General features: G+C 54.2%; 1 protein-coding gene across 4 annotated transcripts in view; it reads right to left on the reverse strand.

The window, feature by feature from the left end:
* TSPAN18 (tetraspanin 18) overlaps positions 1–25,482 on the reverse strand; it is a 185,895-nt gene extending 160,413 nt beyond the window's left edge. For 3 of the 4 annotated variants that reach the window (XM_053899809.1, XM_053899808.1, XM_053899810.1), the window contains exon 1: positions 25,194–25,482. The gene's annotated coding sequence lies outside the window, so the exon portion shown is untranslated. Of the gene's footprint in view, positions 1–9,298; positions 9,542–25,193 lie in introns of those variants that run through there. The other variant, XM_019470183.2, reaches the window with a different exon arrangement.
* Between the last annotated feature and the right edge of the window lie 360 nt (positions 25,483–25,842).

A 25,842-nucleotide genomic window follows, 5' to 3' on the forward strand; every position in this document is an offset into this window, starting at 1 on the left:
TGTAGCTGAACATGGGTGCATTGTTCAGAGACGGGAAAACAGAAGGCGTAAGCGATTCTCTCGACAATGTCTGCCAAGTGAGGCTCACCCATTCTCACGAGGGGGTCCCCACAGACCCTCCAGGCAAGTGCCCAGCATCCTGGACCTGGCCATTTGGTGCCAAAGGGACCCGGAGGAGGAACCTAATGGTTTAAGGGACCCATCTCTGATGATGGAGCCCGGCCTGCCTGCCTGCCTCGGTTCCACTGTGCCATCTGCATGAACGAGAAATGAAAGAGGTGAACTTTATAACTCTCCCAACCAAGCGGCTCGTGTCCTCCTCACTAGCTAAGGAAGGAGATGATGCTCAGAGAGGTCCAGCCGTTTGTCTACAGAGCTGAACCCGGCCAAGGGGAGACGAGAGCCCACGATTTTGTTTGCAGCCAAAGTCCCCGGAGCCCCTTGGCTGAGTCCAGCCTGCGCTGGGCTGTCCCCATAGGGTCTGTCCTCCCGAGGACGCATCTGAGAGGTTCTCAGGCCAAAGATACCTGGGGTTTCAAAGATTTCTAAAACAGCCCAGTGCTTCTAGTACGTGGCTCAAGAATAGCAGACGCCGTCTTAGTGCTGAAGTTGACTTGGTATGAATTGTGTCTCAACATGTTCCAGACCTTGAACTCCACATGGGTCCACGGTGTGGTCTCACACACACAGGAGTGCCTGTCCGAGGATATGCCGCCTCTGAGAGAAGCAGTTTTAAAAAGCCACACGACGGTAATAGAGATGTTTCCAAACTGGCCACCCTGCAGCCAGTAAGGAAGCCAAAAGCTAAGAACTCGTAACTGGAGCCGAGGGAAGGGGCCAGCCCCACAACCAGCAGCCGCTTTCCTCCGAGAAACACGGGGCTCCGGGCCTCGTAATTCAGACTTTATAGTCCACTGGGTTGCGGTGGGATCTGGGGAAAAGGGCATCTCACGTCTCTGTAATTCTCCCCCACTCAAGTCCATGTAAATATATTCTAATGCAGAAAAAGCGTCTGCGGGAGGTAAGACCACAGAACCATTAGCATTTTGATGGGTTTTCCCAACACATGGAACAAGAGTGGTTTAAAATTCATAGTGTGGAAATTAATCCGGGTCAGGCCTCTCCCTCCCCAGCTTGAGGTGGCCCAGAACTTTTTACTCCTTTAGATTAGGAAAGAAAGTTAGGAAGTCAGTCAGTCCTACAGTGAAGAGACAAGACGGTTTTCTAGACTGAACGTGGAAAGCCCCCTAAACACAATGATTCCACAGAATCAGCGATAAGGGCAGAGAAAAAGATCTGACATGGCTTAGGCGTGGAGTCCTTCCGGCCGAGCCCAGGAGAGAAGTCCTGCTTACTCCTAACAGCACATGAGTCTCTCTCGCCACTGACAAAGGCCAGGCCTCTTACCACCCATCCCGGAAGAATGTGCCACAGAGCAGGTGCTTAGAGGAGAAGGATCAGGAAGACAGGAAACTCAGCGAATCCCTGATCTCAAGAAGTTCAGGAGAGAGGGTGGGCGGGGAGAAATTGACAAATCCAAGAAAATGTGCAGGGAGACAAGTCCAGCTGCCCTGGCACCCTGAGGAGGTGGCAAATCTGGGGCAATCCTGGTCCCTCCTCAAAACTTCCTTCTGAAAATAGATATGAGGTAATATTATGCAGAAGGCAAGATGCACAGTTTTCCAGAGTGTGGTCCGAGAGAACATACAGATGTTGTTAACCTAAATGACCCCCAACTTGGAAACCAGGCGAGGAGAGGAGGGTCTTTGTTCAAGCATTGATTAGTAGGCCCACCAAGGATTCTTTAATGATCTAGAGGATTCTAGAGAAATGTAACCTTGACTCATGTAAAGCGGCGTGAGAACTTGTAATAGATTAGATTTTTTTTTTCGGTTTGATAGAGAAGATAACCCCAAAGGTTATGATTTTTATTGTAGATTTGTAGATCTCATAGGATTTCTGAGTTTTAGAAAATTATACTTTGATGGTACATACCCAATTAAACACACACACACACACTGCACAGGGAAAAAACGGGAAAGAAATATAGCAAAATCTTACCAATAGGTATCTTTTGGTCGTTGGCATATGTATGCGAGTGAGTTCCATAATCAGAAAAAAAGTGATAAATGTTACTTTTAAAATGGAAAAACACCCACCGGTCTGTGATTCCTCTAGCAGGAGCTGGTGCACAGCGTTTGCCCTAAGGCGCTTTATGTGGATTATCTCACTAAGGCCTCCCCACTGCCTAATTAGAAAGGTACTATGACCCCATTCTACAGATGTGAGGAAATGGATACACAGGAAGTTAGCCTCAGGTCACAGGTACAGGAAGTAAGAGCCAATCTAAACCCCAGGCAGCGAGGCCCCGGAGGCCGCCTGTGTAACCACCCTGCCAGACCTCTGCCTCCCAAGGGGAAGAGGAAGGAGTAAACACATCTGCCGGGCTGTCAAGGTCAGGCGTGGAGAAGACGGTGCTCCTACCCCCTCCCAGGGCTCACGGTGTGCTGGGAAGCCGGGCGCAGGCCTGTCCAGCCTCGAATTGAATTTGCATGTGTCTCTCCCACACTTGCAGGCTGGGAACCGGTCTTCTCCGGTCTTGGGCCTCCCATCATCTTGGGAAGGGGCACACTGGGGGCGGGGCAAATGAAAGCCCTCACCTCTCAACCTGCCCTACAGCATGGCCTCTAGTGAAACCGGTTTCTGTGCTCTAACAGCCGCTAATTAACAGTTCCCTCCATCGCTCTCTTCGCCCACACAGTTGCTGCAGGACAGCTTCAGTTACCTAGATCATAAAGCGAAGGGCAGCCACGCTTCAGCAAAGACAGGGTTCATTGTGTAGAAAAGGACCTCTAGGAGACCTGGAGGCCGTGGGTTCTGCCTCCAAGTCACCGCGTGACCTTGGGCAAGTCACCAAGCCTCCCTGGGCCACGTCACGTCGCCTTTAAAAGGGGCAGGGAGACCCATTGTGCTCTGATGCCCCAGATGTTTGGCCAGCGTCGGTCTTGCTTTCGCCGCCGGGGTGTTTTACATGCTGTGGGCGTGAAGCCACGCCAGGGACCCGCGCCTACTGAGTCTCACTAAAGCTCTTCATGTGGCAGGTCACTGCCGACTAAGCCTGTGTGGAAATTAGGTTTTGAGGGAGGAATACCATATGATCTCCGAAAACCAAACTGGGGTGGGGGCGCTGCAAAAGGCAGAATGCAGGGAGTGGGGAGAGATTTAAATAGGGCCCTTGAGAGACCCCCAAAACCACCACATCTGTGGACACGGAATGGTCACAATTTGTTAGTTTTTTTGTTTAGGTCAAATACGTTTCCTTTGGTGTCCAACCACCTGCAAATTCAGGCAGGATTATTTGGGTAAATACTGTGTTTGCAAAGCTTCCAAATAAAAAGCCCCATTTTCCTTGATTTAACAATAAATATCTATCCAGCCTTTACCTATGGCTGTGAAGAAGGTAGGAGAGAGGATAATTCAGAAATGTCAGCTGCTAAATAAGTGTCAATATTGAAAGACACGTCTCTAGGTGATTAATTAAGATCAATGAGCAAAAGAAACACAGGCAAGCTCTTACAAAGACAGAAAATGATTCTGCTAACGAAAGTATTTTAGCAGACGTGGTTACTTCTGATTCCTGGATGAGTTACTGTCCCTTTCAGGCTCTACAGTTTCATTATCTATCACCCAATGGCCTGTGATTCTCAAAATGGGTTTCCCAGGGCATCAGAAGCTGTCAACGTGGAGAGAGAACTTGGGGCGGATGGCACAGCCCCTATGACTCCTCCAACAGGGCAGCTCCATGCTGAGTGGTTTCTTGCAGGCTCCGTGTGGAACTTTCTTTGAGTTCTATGGCTACAAGTTAAATGCCACTAGACTAAATCAGCCCAGGTCCTTTTCACTTTAGTATCTATAGTCCCCAAGGTGGTACCTTGGTTAAGAACCCCAAGGCAGGGGCGCCTGGGTGGCTCAGTTGGTGAAGCATCCGACTTCGGCTCAGGTTTATGAGTTCAAGCCCCGCGTTGATTCTGTGTCTTCCTCTCTCTCTGCCCCTCCCCCACTCATGCTCTGTCTCTCTCTCAAAAATAAGTAAACATTAAAAGAAGAAAGGAAGTGCAAGCCATACTGGTAGCCAATTTTTTTCTTTTAACGTAAAGGCATCATGGCAACCTATGTGCAACATCACTTGGGGATAGAACGCCTCCAATTCTGGAACGGGGGACCCTCTGTGCCAGGCAACGAGCCCCCATCCCTAGGCAAAGGGTCTGCCAAGACAGATCCTAAAACCACCATAAGAACTGGCAGGGCCTGAAGAGGGGCGCTTGCATTGTCCCAGGTACTTTTGTTCGCTCAGTCCCCATAGCAACCTCATGCAATAGGGGTTGATCTTCTCTCCACTTTGCATGGGAGAACCCTGAGCATCGGAGAAGTTGGGTAACATGTCCAGGCCCACAGGCTCCTAAGGCAGGATTCAACCACAGCACCCTGCCTCTTAATCACTTAGAAAGCCACAGAATGGAAAGGGATCCGGGGACCAACTGGTCCCTCGCATCCATTTTAGAATGGGTGACTGGGGCCCAGGGAGGGTAAAGGGACTCGACTAAGGTACAAACAAGGAGTTGGTGGCAAAGCAGGATTAAAACTCAGACGCCCTCCTGAAGTCTCATCTGTCCACTCTGCTGTTAGGCCGCTCGGGACAGCACGGCTTGGTGGTCAAAGCTTCGCTCGAGTGCAAGACCCTACTCTGCTACCCATACACCCTGTGACATCCCTCTCATCGCGCCCCTAAAACGGGCATGGCATTCACACTTGACCTGCAGGGCTGTTGCAGGGGGTGCAGTAGGACAGTGTGTGTATGTGGTATGTTCTCAATGAATTCTAGCTCTCTGTCGATAGAAGCCGGGGCAGGGACAGAAGAGGACACAGAATGAAATGGATCCTTTTCTTTTTTTTTTTTTCCTTTAAGTAGGTTTCATGCCCAGCACAGAGCTCACCACCCTGAGATCAAGACCTGAGCTGAGATCAAGAGTCGGACGCTTAACCAAATGAGCCACCAGGCGCCCCTGAAGTGGATCCTCTGGGTGGATTCCAAGCAGGAAACACAGGGTCTCTGTCCTGATCCCACCACCCCTCCCCCATTAGCAGCATCAAACTAACCGCTGCCCCCCATTTCCTCAGTCACCTCTGCGGGGGAGACATCTGGGAGAATTAAGAGGAACAAGTCCAAGTGAGATGCCATGACATGATGTCTCCCTTAAGTCAAGAGTGAATCATCCTCTTGAACTTTCTATTTTCTCCTGACCTTGTGTTAATTCCTAGTTCAAAATAAAATGATGTCTCTTCAGTACCAGGAAAAGGCTACAAAGTAATTTCAGGTCAGCATGCTGTCTGGGTAATGAGACTGAATCCATTCAACTGCACAGTCAGGGAATTGAAGATGTGGAAAGAACCTTATCTCAGAGCATCTGAAATACCGCATTAAAAAATGATGATCTCTCTAAGAGTAAACCGGTAGCCTTGCCTCTGCTGGGAGGCAGGAAACTGAGGCCCAGAGAGGCTGAGCGACTTGGCCCCTGTCACACAGCCACGGAGCCGGTTGGTAAAAGAGGCAGGCAGGGGGAGAACCAGGTCTCCCGACCTCATGGCTCTGCTGGCACTCAGGGGGTGCAGGGTGCAGGGGGAGGGGGAACGAGAGAGCCGGAGAGGGGCACAGAGGCAGGGGAGTCTGGGTGTGAGTACAAGTGCACACAGTTGAGAAAGCATGAGCCCCTGAGGTGGGGGGAAAACTCCTGGGCCACCTGAAGTCCCGCTGACACTTTAAGTGTCTGTGAGAAGAGCGTGAACAAGCGTGCACGAGGCTGAGTGAGCGAGAGGGATGCGAGAGGGGGTGTGCAAGAGGAAATCGGCGTGCTGGAGAGAGCGAACAAGAGGGAAAACATTTGGGCCATTTTCAAATTCCCACAGTCGAATAAATCAAAACAGACTGTTCTGAGACAATGAGGCCGTTTCAAACCACATCCTTTACACTAAAGTCAACTCCAAATGGCCCACTTGGTGGCTTCTCATGGCCAGAAAAGCGGCACCGGTAATATGCCCAACCGGATAGCTAGGATCCTCGAACCTAGGGATGAGCCAGGTAGGGTTAACACCCACTTTCCAGACAGGGCTCCTGAAGCCAGGACAGCGCAAGTCCCTTGGTCCCCACACCCCGCTGCCCGGGTGATTTCTGGGAGGCGGCAGAGTCCGGGAGACCCATGCCCCTGAGGAAGGGCTGCCCTGGCTGCCGCGGGCGGACAGACGAGGAAGGAGCAACGAGCGAAGATGGAATGTTCTGGGCGCCAGCTGCCCCACAAGGCAAAGCAGTTGCCCGCCTGTCCCGGAGCGCCCGGCAGTATTTGCTGCGATCAGCACCTCGCCGCGCGCCTGGCCCTGACCGGCCGGAGGAAGGCCCTGCCCTTCCAAGCAAGTGGGGAGCTGGTGCACGGCGCTGGGCCAGGCAGGAGGACACTGCCAAGGCCCCAGAGAACGGCCCATCTCCCATCTTCCCATCTCCCAGCCCAACATCTGCAAAGGGAACCCTGTGGCCATACCTGGAGTCCACCAAGCCCCCCCTCCCAGCAGCAGGAGGGGACGGCCCCAGGCCAGCTGGGGCCGTGGACAGATGTGGCTCTATAAGCATCCGTGGCCACGAGGCGGGCCGTGCATTCTCTAACCATGGGCTTGTCCTAACCTCAGAACATTCCTTAGACGCGGGTGTTACTCTTCCCACTTTACCAAGGGGTAAATTGAGGCCCAGGGAGACTAACACCCAAAAGTCACCAAGATGGTAAATTTAGACACAGTCAGAATTGCATGCCAGCACGACCGGGTCCTTCTAATTCACCCATCACTTGCAAAGCTCTTCTCTCTGATGGGGGTTGGGAGGCCCAGAGGGCAGCATTTTCTCATGGGTTCCAAATGCAAATCCCAGCCAAAACCCTGCTCACCGCAGCCCACTCTTGCTAGCTAGGGACGCAGACTCTCCGAGAGTCCCCCTCGTCAAGGAAAGCAGAACCTAGACTTATATGCTACACCTCTCAGTACTTCCTTCAACTGGTTAGAATCCTCGTGTTTTCTGTTGCGTTAACGGAATTTTTAAAAATGAAATAGAGGGGCACCGGGGTGGCTCCGTAGGTTAAGCGCCCGACTCTTGCTTTCAGCTCAGGTCTTAATGCCACCGTTCGTGAGTTAGAGCCTCACGTCGGGCTCCGTGCTGACAGCGCGGAGCCTGCTTGGGATTCTCTCTCTGCCCCTCCCCCACTCACGCACACACGCGTGCAGAAATATTTAAGTAAAGACATAAATAAAACTGAAATGTAACATCTACACAGAAAAGTACACACCATCCGAAGCAAAGAGCTCGATAACCGTCTACGAACTACACATACCTACAAGAGTACCCACCAGAATAAGGGAACAAACCGACCAGCACCCGGAAGCCCTCGTGCCCTTCCAGGCACTCCCCAACTGCTGCCCAAAGGTCATCACTATTGTGCCTTCTAACGCCACGGCTTCGCCTGGCCAACCTTGAACCTCATATAAACAGAACTGCGCCGTGTAGACTCTTTCACATCTGGTGTCTTTTACTCCACGCCGGGATTCTGAGATTCTTCCAAGTGACGTCAGCAGCAGGAGCCCCTTTTCTGCTGCATCGTACTCCACCGGGGGCCTATATTCATTCTTTCTGGACATCTGGATGGTTTCCGGGAATTGCCTGCCATGGACGGGGACGTCGTGAGCATTCTCATACACGACCTTTGGGGAGCATTCATATGCACTGCTATGGGATAGATACCTAAGGGTGGCATTGTTGGGTCACACAGTCTGTCTACTCAACTTTGGTTACGTTTCCCAATATGTCTTTTTTTTTTTTCATTTTTAAAACTGTTTATTCATTTTTGAGAGAGAGAGACAGAGCGTGGGTGGGAGGGGCAGAGAGAGAGAGGGAGACACAGAATCCGAGGCAGGCTCCAGGCTCGGAGCTGTCAGCACAGGACCCCACGCGGGGCTCGAACTCATGAACAGTGAGATCATGAACCTGAGCCAGGGTCAGACGCTCAACCGACTGAGCCATCCAGGCGCCCCTCCCAATATTTCAACGTTGGGTTCATTCTGTGTTTTAGACATTGTACACCTTACACAAAACACACCCGCAGCTCAGTTGTGGTCTACAGGGCCGCTGTTTTGCACCTTTGGTCTGTGTGCTTTGCTCATTGTAGCCACTGGCTAGGCCATCCTCCTTACAGCATACTGACACCTCACAAATTAATGTAAGAGTGGGGGGAAATTCTAATACCCCCCCTACACTGAGGGGTGACACGAGGCCTAAATAGCGTGTCCGCGGCTGTCCATCAGTGAGACCTCCTCTACCAGAACGAAGTCACATTAAAGTCCCTTCAGCAGCCTCTTCAAAATACACATGCCGGGTGACTGGACAAGTCCAGCCTCCCTGTACCACTCCAACTTGCTGAGCATGGTCACACGCAGGAATAATTATTTTAAAATCTAGCCCAACTGAGAACCAGCGGCTTGGGTCACACAGCAACAAAGCTAAGGTCACAGCGGCTTGGGTCACACAGCAACAAAGCAGGGTGCCCAGGTTCCCCAATTCCTAGGCTCTCTCCTGCCACCCAGGGTTCCCCAAACCTCCCCGTGTGCCAGCATCCCACCTGTTTCCAATCACAGCCGACAACAAGAATGGATCCTGGCACTCCTTCCGGCCCCACCCTTCTACAGGGCTCAAGCGGGTCCCACCAGTCAGTCAGAGTTGGGATCTGGGATGACAATTTTTTGCTATCCGGGGACCACACATCATGTCGCTCCTGCTACTCAGGGCTGGCCTCGGGAACCCTTGCTGCTTTAAGTGGCTCAGCCTTCTTGCAACTCAGGATGGTTCTAGAGAAACAGAGAAAAGCCCAAGCCCAAGCCTGGCCTCATTCTTTGGCTTGTTTGAATCTGATTCCCACACTAACCCTGCTAAGCCACCCGCGAAAATAATTTGTCTCTGGGCCAGTGTGGTTTTGCTTGGTTTTGGTTCTCGCCCTGGGTTTGAGAGACGGCAAACGAGCCCAGAGAGGGTTAGTACCTTGCCCGAGGTCACACAGCGAGCCTGCGCCAAAGCTAGAACTTGAACCACCTCCCCATTTCTAACTTGGGGGGGGGGGGGCTCTTTCTCTCTACTCCAGGGGACCTTTCCCAAACAAGTAGGAACCACCAGAAAAGGCAGAAACACACGACGGTCACCTTTTTCAGCTCTTACCTGCTAAGCAGTAAACGGTGGGGACAGCGCCCAGACTGGCTGCCGGCAGGGATCTCAGCACGCAGACAAGAGCCTCGGCCAAGAGCAGGCCAGGCGTTGTTCTCCTGCTGGTCCCTGGGCTATAAGAAAGAGATTTTCCCCAATGCTGCTGAGACTGGTGATCTTACCTCGCCGAGAGTTGCCCTTTTCCGAAGCGGTAATACACAAACCCAGGGAGGGGCTACCACGCGGCGGTGTTTCCCGCAGCCCACGAGGCCTCCCTTGTCTGACTGCTTTCGTCTTTATTAACATTTGCAGAACTCACAGTGCCTTTGGCTGCAAATGAGAACCAAGCAATCTCATTTTCTCCCCTCAACTAGGCCACATGGCTCCTTCCTGTTCTTTCCCCAACACTCACGCGAAAATTCAAAACAAAGGGCCAGGGGGTGGGGGCTAAAAAATACTAAAACGTTCCTTAACATCTGCAAATCTGTCCTTTGAGGCCATTTTTAGCAAAACGTGCCTGAAACTGGGTCCGCAGCTTGTGTCAACACAGTACTTCCTCGGGAACAGCTCTGTCTGCACCTCTAGTCTTTACCTTCTATGGAGATTGGGGGGTTGGGGGGGGCGGGGGCGGCAGAGGCGGGCACCCCGCACCCCGTCCGCGTCCGGGAAGTGAAGGTGGGACTCCAGAAATGGATGCCGTGCGGGACACCCCCCAGCTTCGGCCAACACCTTCCTTGGCGGTCTGGCTCACCGCCTCCCAAACTCCCGGGGACTCGCTGCCGGCGGGCGGCAAGCACATGCTCGCGGGGAGGCGTGTCCCGCGCTCTGCTCAGCACTGCGCATGTCCGCTGGGCTCCTTCCGCCTTCCGCCAACCTCACCGCTGTTATCCCGGGTCCACGGAAGGAAAAAGTAGAATCGGGCTCGCCCCGCCTGGTTCTTCACAAACCAGAAAGTGGCAGGGCCAGGATTCACCCAGGATGGCTGGACCCCAGGCCCCCAGCTCTAAACACTGCTCCACGTGGCTCTCTTGCCATTACCCACCGAACTGGTGGGGACAGGCCTGGCCCCAATCCTGTTTCTCCTCAGCCCAAAGGTACAGTCATCCAGCCCTCCGTGATGCCGTAAGGCACAGGTACAGGCCCTGCGGAACCCATGGGGGGGGGCGGGGGGAGCGCTGCTTCTGTTCGTAGCCTCCTGCTAACTGACAGGAGGGACAAAGAAGACAGATGTGGGCTAAGAAGACTATCTTCCCTACAGGAGGCTCTCAAAAGAATAGTGTCTTCGAAGGGGCATCTCTGGATCAGTGCCTGAGTCGGTTCCTGGGAATTAGGTAGCCTTAGGAGTGTGAGGGCAGGATGTCCAGGGTCAGCAAGAAAGGGCCTCTGAGAGGGTTTGATGGCAGGAAAGGAGGATGAGCTGGGCGCTGGAGAGGCTGTTTCCTTCCCCACTCTCTGGTGGAGGGGGACCACACCTGAGTCACCTGTACCAGGGGTTAGGGGTCCTCTGGGTGTGGCCAGGAGAGCAGAAACCCTGTGTGCCCAGAAGGACGGACAGAGGGGTCCTGAGCCTAGGGAGGAGCTGGGGAGAGGAAAGGACTAGGCAAGAGGACCCAGCCCCAGCCAGAGAGTTCCTTGTGGTGGCTACAGCTCAGGGCTTAAAGACCCAGAAGAGGGGCACCTGGGTGGCTCTGTCGGTTAAGCATCTGAGTTTTGATTTCAGCTCAGGTCATGATCTCACAGTTCGTGGGTTTGAGCCCCACTTTGGGCTCTGTGCTGACAGCTCAGAGCCCAGAGCCTGCTTTGGATTCTGTGTCTCCCTCTCTGTATGCCCCTCCTCTGCTCACACTCTCTTTCTCTCTCTCAAAATTAAATAAACATTAAAAAAATTTTTTTTAATTTACTCTATTAAAAACTTATTTTAAAATCTTTTAAAAAGCACAAACTGTTTTACAATTAGAAAAGGAACGCCTGGGTGGCTCTGTCGGTGAAGCGTCTGACTTTTGATTTCAGCTCAGGTCGTGATCTCACAGTTCCTGGGTCTACGCCCTACTATCGGGCTCCATGCTGACAGCACAGAGCCTACTGGGGATTCTCTCTTTCCCTCTCTCTCTCTCTGCCCCTCCCCTGTTTGTGCTCTTTCTCTCTCAAAATAAATGAGTAAATAAATGACTTAAAAAAAAGAAGAGGAAGACCTATTAGAGTTTCTGTTGTTCAGAGCTGCCTGAGTGCCTACCTACCCTCCGTCTCAACTCTTCAGTAAAATTCCAGCGCACAGACAAGAAAAGACAGAAGGCAGGAAGGAACGCCTACTTTCTGCATTCTGCAGACCTCACCGCCACACCCCCCTTTGCTTGGGAAAGGCCAGGCCTTGAGGGAAAGTGCAGACAAACCCTCCAGTCTCTCATATCCTCCTCCGCCCCCTGGGAAATCTAGGCAATTCCATAATCTCTGCACCTCGGGCTTCCCTTCCATGAAATGGGGGTTTGCTGGGCCTCGGATGACAGCGTTTGAAGTGTGCGTACTTGGAAAAATTCTGCTGTGCTTCTGGAGAGACCAGAGAAGGGAAGAAAACCCAGCTGGCAGGTCGCCCTACACCCGGCACCAGGCGAAGCACCTGATCCCGCCTGTGCTGTCCTTGTTTTCCAGATGACAAAACAGAGGCTCAGTTAGGATAAAAATAAGAAGAATAAGAATAAAGGAAATCCAAAAAACAAACAAGCAAAACAGCTTGCCAAGGATCACGTAGCTGCCGACAGCCAGGATTTGAACTCAGATCTACAGAACCCGAAAGCCACTTCCGCACTGCTCCCGTTCAAATGCCACGTGGACGCTACGGCTGCCTTTGGAACTCTCCCTTCCAAAACAGTGGTTAATTTTAATCCCGTACATTTAGACCCAAAAGACATGCATGAACTCACGCACACACCTTCAAATATATTATTAGCATTATTATTGTTTTGCCAAAGACGTTCTGTCAGGGAGCTCTTTCTCTCTTTGCACACACGTGTACCTCTCAAACAGGTTTGAGTAGACCTTTGCGAGGGGTTGGGCTATTTAGAAACAAAAATTGCCCATCATTTCAATTCAATTACATAGCAACCACCTTTTTAAAAGAATATTTTTATTGGAGCTCATTGTTTAGCAAATCGTCAGACTCTTTCTTCCAACTACTTCGAGAAGGAAGAATTATCAAATGAAGGGAAGGAAATGTTATGCATATCATCCCAGCTGCTGGAAAGAATGCCGATGGATTTTCCTCTTGCACTCTTCATTTATTTAAACAACACCCCGCTTCCATCAACAACCACGCCTCGGCTTCCTGAGTGCTTTTCTCCAGGGGATTCGAGGCTTTTGGTCACATTCCCCACTGGAGACTCTGAGGGGAGGACGTAGAGTCAGAAGGAGACCCAAAAATAAAGCAGCACCCACACCAGAATGTGGATGGGATGTCAGGAGTCCGCGGTGGGAGGAGAGCCAGTCAGAGCCAAAGACTAGACCCCAGACTCTGACTCTGGACTTCCAGTCCAGTGCTCTCCTGGTGTCTCCCGTTGGGGGACAGTGGGGAATGGGTGGTTGGGCTTCAGTCCAGGTTCCTGGTGCCCTGAACCTGCATGCCGGTTCCGTGGCAGTGCATCTCCTAAGATGCATCAGACTCTGAACTTGGCCCCCAATGTCCCTCTCTGGGCTCTGGGGGGGGGGGGTGGTGGCGGGGGAAGATCCCTGGGCAGCTCCCACCCGTGGCCCCAACTCTAGCCCCTCTGAAGTGAGACCTCCAGCTCATCTAGCCTCTGGAAGAGCCAGCAGGCAGCGGGCTCCCACTTCCCCAGCAAGAAGCCACTGGAAAAGAAAATACAACAACAACAACAAAAAGCCCTTTGATCTGCCACAGATGGCCTCATCCAACCCTGGCGGAAGGTGGAGGTCACCCTCTGTCATGACCTGCTGGCCTCTCTCCTATAGGTCCCGTCCGAAGGGCCCAGGGCTCTTCCACAGACCCCGCCTAGCCTGGCCTCCTGGACCCTGTAAGATGAAAGGGTCACAGTGACATCTGTGAGGACCAAGTGAGGATGGGCAGGAGGCAGAAAGAGGCCAGAGAGGGCCAAGCAACTATGGGAGAGAGAAGACGGCCATTGGCCCAGCTGGCCACTCTGCAACAGGTGTTCTCAACAGACTGTCTGCTTGGTAGGGTGTCAGGAAAGCGGGGGGCGCGAGAGGACCGTTGCAGTTCGTCAGTGGGGAATCAGGCAAAAACATCATGGCGGCCCATGCAGTGGAACCCAAGACATCCCTCACAGTGAGAGCTGCGCCTCTCCCATTCCCCCAAGGTCCAGCCTGGAGACTCACTACAGCTTCCGGGGACGGTTCTGCTCACTCTGGTGGCCCTCCTCAAGCACCCCCTTCTCTCTCTTGGCCTGAAGGCAGGCTGGAAATATCCAGACGCTGATGTTCTAGGAGGAACCCTCAACCAATGAGAGAACAGAAGCTGGTGACCACTCACTGGGATGATTCTGAGCGTGCTCCCCCCCCCCCCCCCAGTCACTGGCAGGGTCCCCGGTTGCCCACAGCAGTAGGCTACTCAGTACATTTTTTTATTAGCTCTCCTCCCCTCCTTGCCCCCTCCCCTTTCTGGGACCAGCCTCACACACCCATAAACGAACTGCACCCAAATCTTTGCTCAGGGACACCCAGTTAAAACAAGGCAGAAGTGCACGCACTGATACAGAACAAGTGGAAACACGCAGGACGCAGAGCATCAGGGACAGAACCCCACCGGGACCATAAAATGAAGGGTGCCGTGTACACAGATGTGCTCATTTACCTCGAGGACAATTCGAGAGAGGCAAGAGGCTGGTGACTTTGGTTGTCCCTCGGTGAGGAGACTGGATTAAGCCTGAGAGTTACTTTCCATTGAATATACTTTTATGGTAGTTCCCTTATTCTCTTATTATGTTTACTCCGATTTTTTTTTCCCCAGTCTTTCACCAGTAAAACATGACTATTTTCAAAGAGCTTCTGAGAACTCCTAGAAAATCAAATACATGAACTATGGAGGAGCGAAAACCCTGGAAGTGATCATCGCCCTCATTTCCTGAGACCTGCTCACTTCCTTCCCGCCCCACTGTGGCCTTGGCCTCCTTCTTAGTCCGGGTGCAGGATGAAACGTCCCGATCCCCTCATAGGGTTGGCAGTGGCCACTGGACAAGGGATCAGGGTTGGAAGGCACCAAGGGCCAAGAGAGAGACCTCTGAGACCCCTGGATCCTGATTTTCTCCCCGTTCGGGCTGTGGAGACACAAGCTGGCTCCAGCAGGGGAGACCCCAGTGTCCCACAGAGGAGCACGGCCAGGAGACAGACCCACTGATGCTTGAGAGGAGACTTGAGGTTCAGACCACCTGGGTTTGCACTTCCATACCCCTGCTTACCAGCTGTGGGACCTTGGGCAAGTGACTTAACCTCTCAGTGCCCCAGTTTCCTCAGCCACAAAAATGGGGACAATCATAGTACTGAATTAAAAGGTATTATGGGCTAAACCGTGTTCCCTCCCAAATTCATGTGTAGAGGCCCTAACCCCCAATACCTCTGAATGTGATTGTATTTGGAGATGGGGGGGGGGTCTTTAAAGTGGTAATGAAGTTAAAATAAGGCTGTTGCCGTGGGTCCTAATCCAATCTGACTAGTGCCCTTAGGGAGAAGGGGAGATTTGGACACCCAGGAGACGGCAGGTGCATATGCACAGAGAAAGGCCACGCGAGGACCCAAGTAGGCAGCCATCTGCAAGCCAAGGAGAGAGACCTCAGAACTCACCAAACCTGCTGACTCCTGGGTCGTGAACTTCTAGCCTCTCCAAAACTGTAAGAAAATAAGTTTGACACGAATCAATTTATTTCGTCCTCAGAACAACTCAATAAATTAGGTGTTATTTTTGGTCCCATTTTACGGATGAGAAAATGAGGCACAGAGAGGCTGAGTTATGTGCCCCAAGGCTGCGGAGTTAGTAAGTGGTAGAGTTGGGACTGTAAACCCTTATTCTATTGGATGAGATCAGACCTGTAAGTGCCTGGCACACTGCACGTGATCAGTACACGTTAGCTGTGCCCATCATCCAAAACAACCTGGAAGAGACTGATTGCAGAGGAGGCCATGGAGGGAGGCACCCCCTCAGCGCCTGCCAGGTTCCCAGGCGTGGGCCAGGTGTCTGGGATGCAGCGTTGGGCAATGGCGGGTGGGGTGGGGTGGGTTGGGTGGTGGTAAAGAGCAGCCCTGTGCCAGTGGGCACAAGGAAAGGAAGCGAGGCAGCAAGGGCTGTGAGAAAGCCTTTGAACACAATTGAGAATCCACTGGAGGGGCACGAGCAAGGTGGCTAAGATGATCACATTACACAACAGATGTTTGTCCTAACAAAGTGTGGAAGTCGGGCTTCCGTAAATTGAGTTTTATTTTTAAGGCAGTAGGGAGCAATGGGAATCTGAGAGCTAATTTGTCTGTAAATTGAATGAGGGGCCTGTGATCCAGCTGGCATTTTCATAGATCCGGCTGCCTCGACTGAGGTGCACCTGTTCGGTAAAAGTCCTGAAGGAGGGGTGCCTGGCTGGCTCAGTTGGTAGAACATTTGATTCCTGATATCAGGGTGGTGAGTTCGAGACCCATGTCAGAAGTAGACTTTACTGGAGGGGGACGCCTGGGTGGCTCAGTCGGTTGAGCGTCCGACTTCGGCTCAGGTCACGATCTCGCGGTTCGCGGGTTCGAGCCCCGCGTCGGGCTCTGTGCTGACGGCTCGGGGCCTGGAGCCTGCTTCGGTTTCTGTGTCTCCCTCTCTCTGCCCCTTCCCTGCTCATGCTCTGTCTCTCTCTGTCTCTCAAAGATGAATAAACGTTAAAGAAATAAAATAAAAACAAATAAAGAAGTAGAGTTTACTTGGCAAAAAGGTCCTGGTGGACTGGCTTGGTAGGGGCAGTGGGAGGACATGGAGAAGTGGGGCAGTGTCTCCACTGGCCATGGGAACACCTGAACCATAAATGTGGCTCTCCCCACCAGGCCACCACACAGCCTGGGGTGACCACAACCTTCTAGGCTCCCCTGCCCTGCCCTTTCCGCATGCTCCAAGCCTTAACTTGTGCTTGCTCCATGAGGAGGGCTGTGCTGCCCCTGCTCCCAGGTAGAAATGTCCTTCCTGAGTTTTTCTTGGCAGCTAAGGCCCTTCACTGGGTTTATTCTCATGGCACCCCCAGTGCTCCCACGTAAGAGGGGCTTATGGCTAGAGGCCTCAGTGCATTGCAAGGAAGGATGTGATCATTCACTCATTCATTCAGCATGTACATCCTGAGTATCTTTTCAACCCCAGGCACCGAGCTACACCCTATGGGGCCTCTGCCTTTATTCCACTGATGGAAACCAATGATAAAATAATGAGAATAATCCTAACATTCACTGAATACTGTTCAAGTGTCACATTCAATCCTAGGAGATACACTTCATGCATTTTAGTCTCATCTTCATAAAACTCTATGCGGTACAATGGTGACACAGAGAAGTCAAGGAATTTGTCAAAGGCCATGGCACGTGGCTGAACTGGGATTTGAACCCAGGCCCTTATGTTCAGAAGCTGTACTCCGAACCTTTGGTGGGGTGTTGATTCCTCTGCCTTCATTGCACAGGGACAGGCTTCATCTCTGAACCCTCGACCACATCAGCTGAGCCCCCAAACCCTCTGGGGCTCCTATGGGACCAGCTCTAGAGCAGAAAGCTGTCCGCTCATCGCCCCCCACCCCCCACCCAGGCCCCCTCCTCAGGCAGAGATGCCCAGACATTGCCCCTGGGGAGAACAGCCCAGCTTGCAGAAGTCACAGTGACTTCCGGTGCTGCCGGTGAGCCCAGGATAAATACCAAGTGGGAACAATTCATCTCCACGAGATATTCTTAACCTGGAAGGGCCTGGAAAAGACAGGCAACTCCAGAAAGGTGGGCTGCAAGAACATAGATGGTGCTTCTCATTCAGCCACTTCGAATCATTTTTTCTAGAAAACATTCTACCTGCAACTGGTTACAATTGATATACGTCCATGTTCCTTGAGTCCAGACTGAACACCCGGCACCCCTCCAGGCCTGTCCGGAGGGAGGGAGGGAGGACAAACGGACAACGGCATCTGGCAGGTGCTTGTCTGCCAATAAAGTGTGTTTTAATGCAAACATTGACCTCCTCTGTGCTCACCACTAGGCTGCGAGGCGGCTATAAATCCCCACCTTATTGATAAGAAAGCTGAAATACCGAGCTGAGTACCGAGCTCAATTTACCAATTTCTCGCCAGTTGGATAGTTGTGGGAACCTTGGCAAATTATTTAATCTCTTTGTGTTGGTTTTCTTGGTTGTCAAATGGGGCGATAGCAGGACCCACCTATTATGGGGTGGATGGTGTACCCAAAAAATAGATAACATTCCTAACCCCTGGTACCTGCACATGAGTCCTTATTCGTCCTTATTCAGAAATATAGGGTCTTTCCAGATGTGATTAAGTCAGGATGAGGTCATTAGACCCTAATCCAATATGGCCGGTGTCCTCAGAAGGAGAGAAAGGATAGGCACAGGAGGACACTGCGTGATGACAGGGACATATTGGGTGATGTGTCCATAAGCCACGGGACACCAAGGATTGCCAACAGCCACCAGAACCTAAGTAGGAACAAGAAAGGACCCTCCCCTAGAGCCCTGCCAATACCTTAATTTGGGGCTTATAGCCCCCAGAGCTGTGAGAGAATAAATTGTCTGTCTGCTTCAAGCTCCCATCTGTGATACCCTGTCACGGGAGCCCCAGGAAACCAGCTGCCTCTCGGGGCTCCCGAGCTGGTCCAAGGCCCTGCTCCAAGTGTCCCAGGTGAGAGGCTGTCGACGCTAGGCCAGGGGACAGGAGCTAATGAGGTGTCGGGGGGGGGGGGACCTCGCAAAGCCCAACTCCCAGGCCCAAGTGGCCTTCATGCCTGCCAGTGCCTCTCAGGGGTCAGCCTGCCTCCCTGGCATTTTGGTGACTGCTTTGGCGGAAGGCCACGCTCCTCAGCCCCCAGATGCAAGTTTCCCCTATGCCTTGCGGGGGGTGGGGCTCGGGCCCCCTCAGAATCCCGTCTGGAGGAGCCACTCTCTTCCCACCCAAAAGCTATTCCTTTGAAGGGGACAGTTAAGCCCCATTATTCTGGAGGTGTTTACATCTTGGCTGGAGAAGTGCTCCATTCCCCTGCGGGCTAAAACCCACATGAGCGCCCGCGCCCGCTCTGCTGGAGGGGGCCCTAAATGTCAGGCACCAGGTGGTGGGGGGGGGGCTGCTCCCCAGGAGGCTGAGGCTCACCGCCAGGGAGAACAGCACTGCCGGGGAGAGCGCCACAATCCGTCCCAGCCCGAGAGACAGCAGCACGGGAGGGGGCTCTCCGCGGCACCCCAGACCCGGCGCCCACGAGGCAATTGGTCTCCAAAAGACAGGCCCAAGTCCAAGGGCCAGAGCTCCAAATTCTTCTCCCATTTCCAATGGAAGCCGTGTTAGTTCAACACGAGAGCAGAGGCTGAGGCCGCCGGGGGTGGGAGCCCAGCGCCCCCACATCCCAGAGTGGGGGGTTACGGGCCAGGGTGCTGGGCCGGCCTCTAGCCTCTCCTCAGGTGCTGACCCTTGGCCGAAGGCAACTCTTCCTTGTCACGCAAGCGGGAGACCAGAGAGATGCAAACATGTTGACCCCCTACTACGTACCACGGCCTGGTTAGCTTGCGGCTTCTCAAATACTGCCCGTGTTGCAGAGGAGAAAAATGGAGGCTCAGAAAAAATAAAGAAGCACGAAGTGGAAGAGGCAGGATTCAAACCTGGGTCTGACCATCTTCCTGCTGGCAGAAAATCAGGGCTGGAGGCCCCCTCTCGTTCCCTGCCCAATCCCACAAGGAGCGAGAGGACCAGCACGGGTGGGACAGGAACCACAGGTAACCCTGTGTGCCATGGGGGGATGCGGTGGCAGGGGGAGGCGGGGGGGGGGGGGAGAGGCCGTCAAGGGGGACTCCAAAGCTTGTCTACACAGCCTTCCCAAAGCAGTACGGGGACCAAACGTCTACAGCTGTCGCCACGAATACCTAGAACAATGACTTCTCTCCCCTCAAGCCCCCCTGCCACTTCTCCCTCAGCGTCCAGATAGTTCCTGCAGTCTTGCCTCCCTACCCCCACCCCACTCCACCCCACCCCACCCCATTAGCATAGGGGAGGAGGAGACAGGAGCAAAGGTAGGTTCTGGAAGATCCTGGAAGGAGTTCTCAGGGCAGGAAATTTCAGTAAGCCGAAGGAGGCCATGGGAGCACAGGGCTGAATAAAGATCAAGGCCCCAGCCTGGTGCCCTTGCCCAACACTCCCTTGCAAGTCCCTTGGCCTCTCTGGGCGCGACCTCCCTCCAGTGGATCCTGGGCACTCTGTGATCCGCCCTGTGATCATTTCCATGCACACGATCTGTAATCTATAAAGAGCAGCGCGAACGAGGGAACGGAAGCTTCCGTGTTTTGAGGGCCAACTACATGCTAGGTCTCTGTTAAAAGCCTTCTCAACGCGTCATCTCAATCCTCAAAGCACTCTCTTCGGGAAGCGTGAATGCGGAGTTAGCGCTCGGCCGATATTCGGCCACTCGCTGGCATCCGGAGCCTCCCTTGCAGCCGGTTTGGGGCCACGCGACAGGTGACGCGGGTCACCTTCTGGCTGAGGCAGTTGGGCGTCAGCGTGCCTTTCCCACTTCTCTCCTCCCCTGGGCAGTAACTACGGATGCGAGAGATTCCAGAAGGTGCGGCTACAGAGACAGTGGAGTCACCATCAGTCTGGGTGCCTGGGTGACCGCGTGGAGCCGAGATCCGCGCCACACAAGGCACGTGAGCGGGAATTACACCTGCAGGGTCAGGCCACTGAGGCTGGCGTCGTACCTATGCTATAGCCGCTGAGACTTAGCTCAATGGTGTTATTGTCCCTACTCTGCTGCTTCTCACAGATAAGGAAACCAAAGCCATAGAGCCAGGAAGTGTCAGAAACAAGGTTCAAACTCACATCTGTGACTCCAACGCGCATCCTCTTCCAGGAACCTTTCGTTGCTTAGTAAGGTCATCGCCCTCTTGTAAGCAGCAGTTGTCCCCCAAAGCTTCTCCCCCTCACTGTCCCTAGATTGGTTGGGAAATTCCACGCAGGATGAAAAGAGGGAATCGCATAAGGCACTGAGCCTGGAAGGTGGGCAAAGGCAGGGAGGAGAGGGCCTGAAGGAATCTTAAAGGTAGCTTTCCTGGGGCTTTGGAGCTCGCAGGAGGTTCTGATGCAAGACAAGTATCACACCGTGGTTCGGAGCGCTGGATGGGCAATCAGGTCGACGTAGGTTCACATCCCAGCACGCCCACCTGCTCGTTTGGTTCTTCTGAGCCTTGCTTTGTAATCTGTAAAACGGGGACAATATCTAACCCAACCTCATGGGTGGAGGTGAGACGAAGCGTTGTCTCTCCCAAAATGTGTGCCACCACGAAGACCATCCCTGGGGTGGCTCAGAGCACCAGCCTCGCTGGAGGGGGCGAGGGGGCGTCTGGAGGAGGCTGCCCCCGCCAGGGCTGCTAATTAAGCCCGGGACACACACCCGGCCCGGTCCGTGTCGCCACAGCAGACCAAGGGGCAGAATCCAAAGAGGGAAGGGTCAGCCAGACCTAATGCAACATAGCAGAGAAGCCCAGATTATTTATTTTACATTCAAAAGTGTCTTCGAGCAAGATGGCCTTTGATTTGGGTGAATCTGGGAGTTGTTTATCAGCTTAAACTCATTATCTGCACATATGGTCTTCATACTATGGCTGAGGGCGGGAAACAAAGGATGGAAGGGAAGAGGGATGGGCAAATACTAGCTGATGAAATATCATCCCTCAAGTGCCAGAAACCAGGATATTTTCAGTGACGTCAAACTGGGCTTCCTGCCATGGGGATGGAACACACTCTCTGTCTCACACACACGCACACATACACCAAGCCACAGAATATCAGAGCTGCAAAGAATCAACATTGTCCCCTCCCATTTCACATAAGGACAGTGATGACAGGGAACATTTGTTGAGCAGTGACCACATGCAGGGCACGGTACTAAGTCTCCTACACGTTTTATCTCATTGCCTCGTCACAACAATCTGATGAGATATTAGTAGTCCCATTTTGCAGATCAGGAAACTGAGGCACCAAAGGTTGAATGGCCTAAGGTCACACAGCTGATCAGTAGGAGAAAGCCAACATTCAAACCCGGGCAGCCCAACCACCGTGCAATGCTACCTCTGAAGAGACGGCAACACAGGCTCAGAGAGGGGCAGTGACTCACTGAGGTCACACAGCTCCATTTGCAACAGAATCAGGGCTCAAACACAAGTCTCTCTAGTTATGGTTCAGTGACCTTTCCACACCACCCTGTTGCCTCTCAGCACCTGCCCCGTGCACACAACCAGGGAACACGTTTTTTGCGCATCTTCGAGTTGTTCAATTCACTAATTAGACCAGCAGCCTTGGGTGCGGACGAGGGGCCAGGGCTGACCTGAAAATAAGTGCGGACGGGAAAGACGTACTTTGCCAGCTGCGCACATGGGAGCTCACCATCCCATTCTCTCTTTTTAAAAAGACTTTCATTATCTGCACACCCCCGCCGGATTTGGGTCCAAGATGCCAGCTCGTACAGCAGGAGGAGCCCAAGCTGGCAGGTTTGCCTAATGGGATCAGGTTGCAGAAATACTCGATCGACCGATCATCTGCTCCGGGGGACCAGAGTGCTGGTTTCCAAGGCCCCCTCCCTTCGCTGTGTACCAGCTGAGCACGAACAAATGTTCCTGATTTTCCTTCTCTTGACTAATGAAATAGGCCAGAAGAGCAAGCCCTCTGGAAAGAGGGGTCCCTAAAAGGGGCGGCCCAGCCACCAACATTTGTTCTTCTCAGGGAAGGGGAGTGAGGGCTGGACAAGCATCCGGAGAATGGCAACACGTGAGCTCTCAGATAGACTCGGGGCTCCCAGCAGGCACAGGTCACTGGCATTACCTTCTCTGTCCAAAACAGCAATCTGATGGAAGATGCGAGCCTGGTTCGTTGTGTCGTGCAGGGGAGCGGAGGGCTGGGGCAAGACAGCAGGAGAGATGCCCTCCACTGGACTGGAGGCAGGGCAATGAGCTGCCTCTGCCCTAAAAAGTTACACCCTCCTGCCTTTAAGCTGTAAGCCAGCCCAGAGCCTCCTGGGCCCACACGTTCATTTCACAGACCGGGAAAGCACGTTCGAGAGGGAAAGTGACTCGCCCAAAGTAGCACTGATGATCTAGAAAAGTTGGATTTCAAAGCAGCCCCCCTCCGAGATCCCAAACCTTGCTGCTTCCTCACTTTCTTACTCCCTCCCACAGGGGGACATCACCCCTTGCCTCGACACCCCCTTCCCCACCTGTCCCTTCCCAGCACCCCGTGTTCCAGCCCACCCTCAGACCATTACAACCTCATTCAGTATACTCGGTAGCTCTTTCCAGGCCGACATGGAATTTTCTTAAAGGTGGAGGGACTACTTACTTCCTCGATGACCCAAAGTATCCTGCCTCTAACTCCAGATGAACTTCCGCTTCTAGAAAATGCCCTGATAGACTGCCATTTCAGCCTCGGGTTGGGTAAAGAGGTCCCGAGGTGCAGTGTTTGAATGGATTTAGGGACCGGGAGATAAGGAGACCAGATTTCCAAGACTTCCTTGGAGTCTCAAGTCCCTCTTCTCCTTAGGGCAGGTGGGGTGGGTTGTGGGTGGGGCACAGAAAGAAGGGGGACAACACAGGAGCTGCAGGCCATCAGGGGCCCCAAGGCCAGGGCCGCTGTGGGCAGGCTTTCTTCTGCAGAAAAACAAGAGCCACTAACAACAAAACAAAATGAAAAATTCCTTTTGTTTTCTGGCCCCGTGGAATGTCTTGAAGACATATCCAGAGACATGGGCTTCTCCACCCTTTCCTCTGTCTCCTCCCCCCACCCCGTCTGTTCAAAATAATCACACTGATCTTTCTTTCCGGCACCTCCGTCCTACGGTATTTTGGTAACATCCAGCAAAAAACACCGGCTGGGCTATATGGAAAGCAAGAACCTCAACTAAACTCTTTTTCGGGGACCGCCCCATCTCTATCACCTTTGCAGGGGGACTCTGGGGACAGGGGAGGGGAGGCGGCTGTCCAATGCGCACACATTTCTAGCCAAGAGAAAAATGAAAACTTCCCATAGGCCACTGGAGTTTTTTGATCTGCTCATTGTACTCTTTTGAGGTGTAGAGAAGGGGCAGGAAATTAGAGAGAGATAAGGCAACGGTCCCTCCAGGGTCCCTTCAGTGTGGAACAGCCCCGCACATGACAGAGCCCCAGATGCCAGCAGCTTTCTCGCTTCCCATGGCCTGGGCACAGATACGCAGACTCAACACACAGGAGCCCTGAGCTAAGAAAACGGGACACCCAGCAGGTTTCCACCAACTGTGAAATGACCAGATGAATGTGGCCTGTAGACTCAGACGCAGGCGAGAGGGACTCCTGTCCACCGCTGAGAAATTCCCACTTCAGCTCGGACTGCTAAAATCTTTAAGGGGCCCTCATCACCCCAGTACTGGGCCACCCGGCTTACTTGCGCCCACAGAGAGGCTGGATAAGACCCCCAGGCAGCCCACACCAGGGAGGGATCTGGCCGCATCCGGGAAACAAAGGTATAACTTTTACAAAAAGGGTGCATTCAGCAATATGGGGTTCTGACTCCAAAGAAACCTCACAAGTTTACCCTCTTCTCCTCTTTCTCTACACCAATTCGCTGTTAGTGTAAAGTTTCTCTCCGTTTGTGTTTTTCTGGGGGTGAATGTTTTTTTCACCCATACACCCTGCGTGATCCCCAAGATCACGCACCTCCTGACCACCACCGAGCTTTCCAGCACACGGTGCACCCCAGCTTCACGCTCGGGCCTCTCCCCCGCCGCCTGGCCCGGCCCGGGGTGCTCCTCCGCGCGGGCCCCCGCGTGTGTTGGAGGGTCTGTGGTTCCAGGTCCCCGATTTCGGTGCGTTTGTCTAGCAGGAACCAGGACTCTCGCCTTCCTGTGGGCGAAAGGGTCGGGAAATGGCTCCCCCTGGCGGGGGCCACCTCACTTCAATCCAGCGGGGATCCAAAGCTGGCGCGAGCCCGCCCGAGCCGAGAAACCCTCCCGGAGGATTCCTAGCACACCCCCTAAATCTGGATGTGCCAGAGGCTCGGACCCACCGAGCCCCCACCGAGTCTGTGCTTCGCTTCCCCCAAACCGCGCACACCGCGTACCGGATGAGGGGGACCCGGGAGGAAAGCTTGGCGCCCCCGCCCCGCCCCGCTGTAGGGACCCCAAAGGCGGCTCGTGCTCCGTGCCCTGGCTGGGCCGGACAATCTTCCCGGCCCCGGTCCTCGCTCCTAATCCCCAGTCCCCACCTGATCTCCTACCGAGTGGCGTGGCGCGTACCACCCCCCTCCCCCCGCCCTCGGGGCGCAGCCCCCGCTGAGACCCCCAACCTTGTTAATCACACCTGCCACCCCCCCCCCCCATCCTCCTGGCACCCTCCACTCACCCACCCAGAGCGCCCAGCGCTGACTGGGGCTGCACCTGTCCGGGGGGAAGCCTCTAGTCCGCGGATTCCCGGGCAGGGATCCGGGGCGGGGATCGGGGTGAGCAAGTCTCCCCGGTCTCCTCCCCAAGCTGGTTGAAGTACAACTTGGTTTCTGGGCTTCCCCCCCCCCCCCCCGGACCGTTCTGGGATCCCTCCCGCGTGCCATCCCCACCCCGGACCGTGCCCAACAGTCGCCCGGGGAGCGCGCGTGGGGTCTCCAAGTCCCCGGGGGCGCAGCAGCGGGGCGCGCGGAGGGCACGGAGGTGCGGAACCCCCTACCTTCCAGCAGCCGCAGCGGGACCCCACGCCAACTCCCGCCGGCGGCCGCGGGGGAAACTTTCCCCGGGCGGAGAAGCGCGCTTGCAACTTGTTCGGCGCCGGCTGCCTTCCTGGCGGCGGCGGCGGCGTGTCCAGGGCCGGCTGGCGCGCGGCGACGGTGGCGCTGGCTCGGGGCTCGGGGCTCGGGGCCGGGGCTCCGGCGGCCTCGCACGGCTCCGCTGCGGATCGCTCGGCGCTGCGTCCACCCCGCAGCCTGGAGCCCCCGAGACGCCGGCGGCAGCTGCAGCCGCCCGCCCGCCCGCCGGCCCCACCTCCCAGCCACCGCTCCGTCCCTCCCTCTCCCCCGCGCTCCCTCCCCTCCCCAAACCTCCTCCCCGCCAGTCTCCAGTCGCCGCCGCCACCGCTGCCGTGGCGGCCGCCGAGGAGGCACGTCTCCTCAGGCGGGCTGCCCCTCGCCTCCTCCCTGCCTCGGTCTCCGCCTGCGTTGCAGCATCCAGGCTTCGCCCCAGGGGCCACCCTCAACCCCGCTCCGGTCCTTCATCCCCTGCCCGCCTCCGCGCTCGGCTCAGGGGCCCTCGCTTCGTCTGAATTCAGGGGATCGGCTGGGGAAGTGGGGAGAGCCGCATGCTAGACCCGGAGTATTTTGTAT

This window comes from Panthera pardus, unplaced genomic scaffold (genome assembly GCF_024362965.1).
Source record: "Panthera pardus isolate Hobbes unplaced genomic scaffold, ASM2436296v1 HiC_scaffold_12, whole genome shotgun sequence".
Taxonomy (NCBI): domain Eukaryota; kingdom Metazoa; phylum Chordata; class Mammalia; order Carnivora; family Felidae; genus Panthera; species Panthera pardus.